At 34.8% G+C, this 8218-nt stretch overlaps 1 long non-coding RNA gene across 1 annotated transcript; it reads left to right on the top strand.

The window, feature by feature from the left end:
- The first annotated feature begins 4826 nt into the window (after positions 1-4826).
- LOC141629466 (uncharacterized) lies at positions 4827-7761 on the top strand. Its single transcript, XR_012537289.1, has 3 exons — positions 4827-5115; positions 6080-6340; positions 7424-7761. It is a non-coding gene; the product is annotated as an uncharacterized LOC141629466 (long non-coding RNA).
- The last annotated feature ends 457 nt before the right edge of the window (positions 7762-8218 follow it).

Raw genomic sequence — 8218 nt, 5'->3', positions numbered from 1 at the left:
TGGTACCGAGCGTACTCAGTCCGACGCTCAAGTCAGTAAACTTAAAGGGATAAGTTGTGTGTTAACTTGGCAAAGTATATTGTAGAGAGATAAGGGAGTTTATACCAGATTTTAGATATGTTTTTCAGATAGTTTTTTGGGGTCCTTTTCTCAATGAGAGAAGTGGAGTATTTATAGGCTTTCACCTTTTGTCACGTAGTGGCCAAGTGGCTAGCAAGTGGAAAGACTGTCTTACCCTCGGCCGAGGGACCCATGGCAGGCCGGCGGGCCTGGTTGACTCCATGCCGAGGGGACTTGGATGTGAGTACGCGGATATGTCTCTCGGTCGGCTAGTTGCCGGGACCGAGACCCAAGTGACAGGCCGACAGGCTATGTCGGTTAGGCTGTCTAATACGTTGACTTGCTGTCATTTATCTTTAACCTTGCTCAATGTGTTGACTCGGTCAGCGGGTGCAGAATATGCCCCATCAAATTCCATTCTAATTTTACTTCTTTAAACCTCATCCTTTTCTTAACGGTTTAAGAGAATGCTCCCACTCATTTCAATGAGTCTTTGCTAAGAGAAGCAAAATTGAAATTCATGAAGACTACTCTTCATTCGTTTGTTTAGTCTTAAAACTTTCATTGAAGTGGTTGCGGTATTTTGGTCAATTACGATTTTTAACAAATATAGTCACCAAAATGATTTAACGTTTCAAAGTACTTAACTCATTAAGCACATGAGAAACAATTCATTGTAAGTAGAAATGTTAGTAAAAAATCAAAAACCCTTTTGATCACGAATAACTTTCATCTATACTCTTCACAAGAGATCCTTGCAATGGATATATAATACGAGGTTTTTAGAAGAAAATTCAAATTTGTCTTTAGTTACGTTGTTTTAATGGAGATTTGAACTAAAATCGAAATGATATCGTATATAATTTGAGGTAAAGAATTAGAACAATATGATTAACGGAATAATGAAAACAAAACATTTATCGTTATAATAATACTTGTAAATAATTTAACAAGTAAAACATTTACATAGTGACCTCTACCCAACTATGATAAATGATTTCAAGATCTAAATTCATATTAACTTGGGCACGCTTTGGCGATACAACTCTCATCAATATGACTCGGTGGATTAACTCTTTAATCGATTCTACTTTTAGAACTCTTGGTCGATAAAATTACATTAATATTTATCTTTAGCCCAAAACACATCCGGCTATGGTCGAGAATACTTTTGTTGAGTTCAACCCAAATTTCGAATAAATGTGTCCATGATCCAAATTCACATTAACTTGGGCACGCTTTGGCGATACAACCCTAATCAACATGAATTCGGTGGATAGACATTTATCACCCACTTCCCCTACGTAACAAGGTTTGTACCCCGGTTTGGCCGAGCGCACTCCCTCACGAAATAGGTTTTCATGGTTTCTACTTTTTGGTAAGGCTAAGTCTCAATTGTTTATTTAGCAAGAGGTCATGTCAATTTATTATCTATCACGTTTTAAGTGAACTAAAGCGGTGAACTACGATAATTATAATTAACACGGTCGATAAACTCGATATAAAATGCATGTTTAGTTATGGCGATTTAGCGATGCATGCAACATATAAATAAAATGCAAAGCATAAAAATAAAATCCTAGTATGGCCTTCCTAAAATAGTAAATCTAATAAACTATTATAAATGCGGAAACCAACTCCTTTGGTCCCTTGAACTTTGGTCTTGGCACGCATCTTGAGGCAACACCGTCTTCATGGAAACTCCGGGAAAATTACAAATAATAAATAAAATTACATAATTTCCTATTATAAAATTGTAATAAAAATAAATCTATTAAATTAAAAACGGTGATACGAGATCACAATAATTACAACCGAATCGATATTCCCATACATTTCGGGTAATACCAATTAAAAACTAAGGCCATACTAAGTAAAATTACATAATTCAAAAATTATATAAAATAAAAATATGACAATCATAAATAAAATGCAGCATTATAATATGTATGAACATGATTAATTTTATGCTAAATCGCCTTTTAAGAACCAATATCGTATATTTTATTGGTTTTTATGGATGTGTGTGATTTAACTTATTAAAATCACAATAATTACATAAATTCATATTTATGTACAATTTAATTACCCTAACCATCTTAGGACTCAAAACTTAGTCTTCACTAATATTTTGACAATAACTCAACTTGATTTCTTAATATTGTTCGTTATTGACCAAAAATTACAAAATTATGCTATAAACTTCAAATTAAATTATAAAAATTTCAAATAATTCCAAAATTGAAATTTAAACTCATGAACATTCTGTAAAAATACAATGACACTCATAATGTTCAAAACTTAGGTTAAAATTTTTGAAAAATATCGAGAAAAACAATGTTGCGGTAAACCCTGTTTTAACAAATATGACCATTAAAATATGAGAAAATTTATTTTCATCAACTTTTCACTTTTAGATCTGAAATATATGATAAAATGAAACATGTGACGTTTTTATTTAGTCATGAAGTATGTTTTAGCATTATAACTAATTATAGCCACTATTTATGTGATTTTTCATAAAAAATTCATAACTCATGCAAAAAGACTTCACTATAGCCAAGAATTTTACACACATCTTGTAAAATTTCATTTGACAACATACTAAATTTCCATAACCATATTCGAAATATAACTCATATTAACCTATTTACCCATTTAAATACGATTTTAACTTATAAAATTCATAATTCGAGCAACACAACTTATTTCAACATGAAAATTTACAGGCCATCAGTAGATAATATATTTGAAAACTTATCCGAAAACCACTGAAAAATCCAAAGTTTAGCTATTTTTCGTCCAAAATTGACATTTTTCTCATAAAAATCACATTTTAATGCCAATAATATAGAAAATGAACAATAAAATCCATAAATAAACCAAAATATCCCAAATACATTTTAGGACCAGAAACTTTAACATGCAAAGTGATTTCGTGGTATATCATAATAAACACAAAATTACAAGTTTTATTTGTTAATAAGATTAACTCGGAAAAATAATAAACCGATTTGCATGCAAACAACCTAAGGCTCTGATACCACTTGTTAGGATTCATTAATCTCATAAGTATACATATTCATATATGAATTAATTTATTTGGTCATAAAATAAATACAAGATCTTATGCATGAAAAAAAAAAAGTAGAGAAGAAGTCGTCACTTCTTACATTGGTGTTCCGGATTTTTGGGTACCAACAAGATCTCCTACTTGTTAGTTCTTGAGCTTTCCAACAATGGATGAACAAAGGTTCAAATTAGAACCTCTCCCAGAAGCATATACCCAAGGTACACCCTTAATAACTAATATTATTATGAACTAGTAATAATACTAATCTTACTTAAAATTTGGACACAAAAATATTGATTTTGTTCTCCTCTAATTCGGTTAAGAGGAGAGGATTTTTGTGAGTTTTCTATCTCTAAAATGTTTCCCAAATTGTAGAGAGTAGTAGGATATTTTCTAACACTAGAAAATAGAATAGTAGTGAATGTATAATTAGAGGAATCCATTTGGTTCTTCATAGTGGAAAAACCGGTGGGAGGGTGGTCTAAAGGGAGCCAATGCATCGTCTTGTTCTTCTCAAGGTGAGACTAGGCATGCAAGGCTAGTCATTAGGTTTAATCATCATGTTTCCACTTAAAATAAAACACAATATTAATCCTAACCCCTCCATAATTTCGGTACACTTAGGATAAAATGGGTAGTCCATTTTATTTTGTCATTTGTCAATTTTGTCATGTGTCACATGTTACATGACATGTTACACTATAATGTATTTTTAACATATTAAAAATCAACATATTAATAAAATATGTCACATACAAAATTAACTAGTAATTCTTAATTACATGTACCAAAATAGTTTATCAAATTATAAATTACAACAACTTGTATTTATAATAAATCATTCATTCTGATTCAATTGTTTCGTAAACAATATTTTAATGTAAGTAATAAAACAATTCGATTACTTAGACCGCATCGAATTTAATCGAATTACAATAAGACACGTTAACTTTACTCACAAAATCATCCGTTAATTTTAAGCAATTTAATTAACTCGTATCGGCATACGATTAATTAAATAATCAATTAAGAGTATTTCCCTATAGGTATGACCTAAGGGGATCAACTGATCACCACCGTCGCACGACAATGTCAAACTCTAGTCGGCCAATCATTACCGATATGTGTGAACCATTGATCAGAAATATTACTTCCCACATGTATTCTTAAAATGAGATTTAAACACGTGATCATTATGATCGACAGTTGTGATCGCATTATTGTCGGAGGACACTTATTCCAACAGAAAAAGACTTAACCACGAAGAAGATACTCGATCGACTAGTTTCAGGGGGTCGATCGAGTAAAACTGATGAAGAAAGGACTCGATCGAGTGGAAATTTTAGTCGATCGAGTACATGGATAATGAACACATCGATCGGGAGGTGCAAACAACTCGATCGAGTGATATTGCTGAGGAAACTGTTCGATCGAGTGCTGACTTTGCTCGATCGAACACTGCTGATAATGAAGACCTCGATCGAGAGCCTGCTTATAATACCCCATATATTTTTACCTTATGTAAACTTTTTGTCAATTTTATTTAAATAAATAGTGTTTTATATAATAAGAAATTAATTTTGAATAGACAATAATATAATATAATCTTTAATCTTTTAATTGGGTCGTTTCTTTATTTGTGTTACTTCCGTTTTATTGTATGCGTTATTATAAATTTCCCTTTCAACCTCACTTTACCTAACCCTATTCTATTAGCCTACCAACAGCATTGTTTTGCTATTTTCTTTGTCTCTTCGAAATTCCAGCGCCTCCATCATCTTGTTGCAAGTACCACTTATAATAATCCAAATTATTAATATATCTTCCTTCTTAGTGAGCAACAATCAGCCCGCTTTTCAAATTCATCTTCTCCTTGTTTAATGGCTTCCGTCGAAGTACAATAATCGTTTATGGTCATCCGCTTTTCTCACTATCGTAGATTATGGTTCAGTTATTTAACTGGGCCAGGGGTAAACTTTAAGGTAACACGATTCTACCGATCCTATTATTATTATTATTGTTCGAGGTTGTGTGAATAACGTGCTAATTGTTGTGAATTTATTACTACTTTTTGTGTACCGAACTTTTATTTGAATTGGACTATTATTGATTGTTGCTTTATAATTATAGCTAATACTTTGTATAAGTTAATTAATATTTTTTCTTATTGGTAAGATGGGGTTCGAATGAGTTTGCTTATACAATACGACGATGTTAAATTGTGGTTGTGTGAGACGGATACGATATTATCGTGTTCGAGTGGCTGTAGAATCTACCCGATAAAGATATGAGATTGTATAAGTTGTTCCGTATAATTGGCAATTGAAGTTTTACTGGTGAGATTGTTGGAATTAACACTTTGATTTTTCAAAGATTATCAAGAATTGTTATTTGACCTTGAGTTGCAAGGTTACGTTATGAGAATTGGAAGTTGGAAGCTGAATATTTTATTGATCTTTTTCGTATTGTAATTCTTGTTGTCTTTTCCCTTTAATGGAATATTTGACGATATTGAAATTGAGATTGAGATTGGTTATTAGTATTGAGTTATGAGGCCGTTGTGCCACATTGTGTTTACGGTCCAGAGTGACCCTGGTTATTTAGTTATATTATGAGATTGGAATTGACATTGAGATGGATATATTGTTTTGCGGTCTTATCCGCCAGTTCACTCACCCCTTGTCTTTGTCTTAGGGTCGACGATGAGAATACGATACTTGATTACTTTGGAGTATTATATTATGAGACGGAGTAATGAGTGAGACGGAGTAATGAGTGAGATGGAGTAATGAGTTGAGATTGAGTTAATTATTAGGATGAGAGTGTCTATTATATTATGGAGTAAGTTTGAGTTTGAGATTAGTTTATGGGGAGAGTTTTTATTAATCTCTGTATTTCGGCACGTTTTATACGTAAAAGTTAGTTTTAATTTAGCCGAAAAATCAGGGGTGTTACACTGCTAATGCTCGGTCGAGTGATATTTCACCTGGATGGACTCGGTCGACAGGCAAAAAGTCTCGATCGAGTGATAAGGAGCTTGAACCAGCCGAGACGTTGGAATAAAGAAACAAAGGGCTCGAGATACCTACTACCGTGTCCTTCCCGAGGCGATTACAGAGCACGAAAGCCAATCAACAGTTCAGTAAATTTGCCGAGCTCCTGAAAAGCTTACAGGTCACTGTTCCCTTCCTCGAGTTGCTGACACAGGTACCCTCTTATTTAAAATTTATGAAAGAAATTTTATCACGTAAGAGACATATTAATGATCATGAAACGGTAGCTTTGACCGAGGTAGGGACTGCCCTAGTGAAAAATAAGTTACCTCCTTAACAGTCAGACCCGGGTAGTTTCTCGATTCCATGTCACATAGGTATCCATTGGATTGATAACGTGCTATGCGATGTTGGCGCTAGCGTGAGCGTCTTACCTCCGTCTCTTGCTAAGAGTGTAACATTCCGTTTGATGTTTATGAGTGTCTTGATAGTGGATTTTCTAGTGGATAATAGGTTAGTGAAACGGAGCTAGCAGCGTTAGTGGACGGTAGTTGGTAGTGTATGGAGTTGGTGTCGGGAGAGTCTATGACGTAGTTGATACGATATCGTGAGCCATGTTGTGGAGGTAGGAATAGTTGGTGGAATTGGTGTTGAGAGTTCATGTTTTATAGGTTGGGGTTTTGTTTTGAGTTCTTAGTTGCGTTGTTGTGTCTTGATCGAGTCAGTATGTTTGTTTTATTTATGGGTTGAACTTCGGGGACGAAGTTCTTTTTAAGGAGGGAAGACTGTAATACTACGGTTTTATGAGTCTTTGGGTACTCTATCGAGTGGACCTTACTCTGTCGAGTAAGGGTGTGTCGCGTTTTAAAATAGTTTTTGACCTGTTAGGTACTCGATCGAGTAGCCTTGGCACTCGATCGAGTAGGGGGGCACTCGATCGAGTACCTCAGTTACTCGATCGAGTAGCCGGTTTACGAGGTGATGATTTGTCGGGTTTTGTTAATAATGCGATTGAATATATAAACAACTCCGTTACTTCCTTAATACATTTTATCAAACCTAATTACGTTCAAAGAGAAAACAAACTACGTTCTTCGCATCAATCACATTATTGACAAATCCCGGAGCTTGAGAGGTCGGATTTCATCGTTCTTTACATCTTTGTGATCCTTGCGTCGAGAGTAAGATCTATGTATCGAATTTGTTATATTTAATTAAGTTTCGTTAAACCCTAATTTTTGGAATTGGGGATTTGTGGTAGTTTGGTGTAATTAGTGATTATGTGATTATATGCTAGGAGGAGGATTCGTAGAAGAGGAATTTTGATACAGCTGTTGAGACCGTCTGATTGTGTTGCTGTTCCAGGTAGGGTTTCCCTACTCAGTATTAGTTACATAATGGGTGATGATTGTGCTGTAGTTAGTGATTGTTGATTGATTCAGACGGTTGTTGTTGTTGTATTGTGATTGTGATTGTTTGTCTCTGGTTCTCGAGATGCATTCTCGGCTGAGTTGAGTCACTTGTGGGAGTGACTTCACGCCCTAGTTTCGCCCTTCGTGGAACCCGCCACGGAAGGGGATGTGCACATTAATGGGACAGGGTTATCGCTCCGTATGATGAGCGGGGATTTGGTGGGTACGGTTGCGGTCCCCCATCGCGGTAGTCCGTCCAAAGGACGATCGGTGACGGAGATTGATTAGAGTGGGTGTGATTGTGTGTGTGACCGTTTGAGCTGTGTTGTTTGTTGTGTTGTTGGATTATATAAATTGTGTGATTAGTACGACCCGTTTAAATGTTTTAAAAACTCGTGGTGATCCATTCGGGGTGGTGAGCGATTTAGCTTGACAGTATATCTTGGATACGCGTGGGATCTAGCTGGGGATGGAGTCATCACATATCAGAGTGTTTAGTCTTCCGCTGTGTTTGTTAAGACAGTTCCATTCAGTTGGTTTATAGTTTGAGAAAAGTTGTATTTTGCTTACAGTTGGTTTTGTTATGTAATCACTTAAACGTATTTAATAAAGTACGTTTCCTTATTGTCTTATGATTATCATTGCCTCGAGTAACCGAGATGGTAGTATCCTTATACCTG

Source organism: Silene latifolia, chromosome 2, assembly GCF_048544455.1.
Source record: "Silene latifolia isolate original U9 population chromosome 2, ASM4854445v1, whole genome shotgun sequence".
NCBI classification, from domain to species: Eukaryota; Viridiplantae; Streptophyta; class Magnoliopsida; order Caryophyllales; family Caryophyllaceae; genus Silene; species Silene latifolia.
The sequence above is the reverse complement of the archived record's forward strand: the minus strand, read 5'-3'. Positions and strand labels throughout refer to the sequence as shown.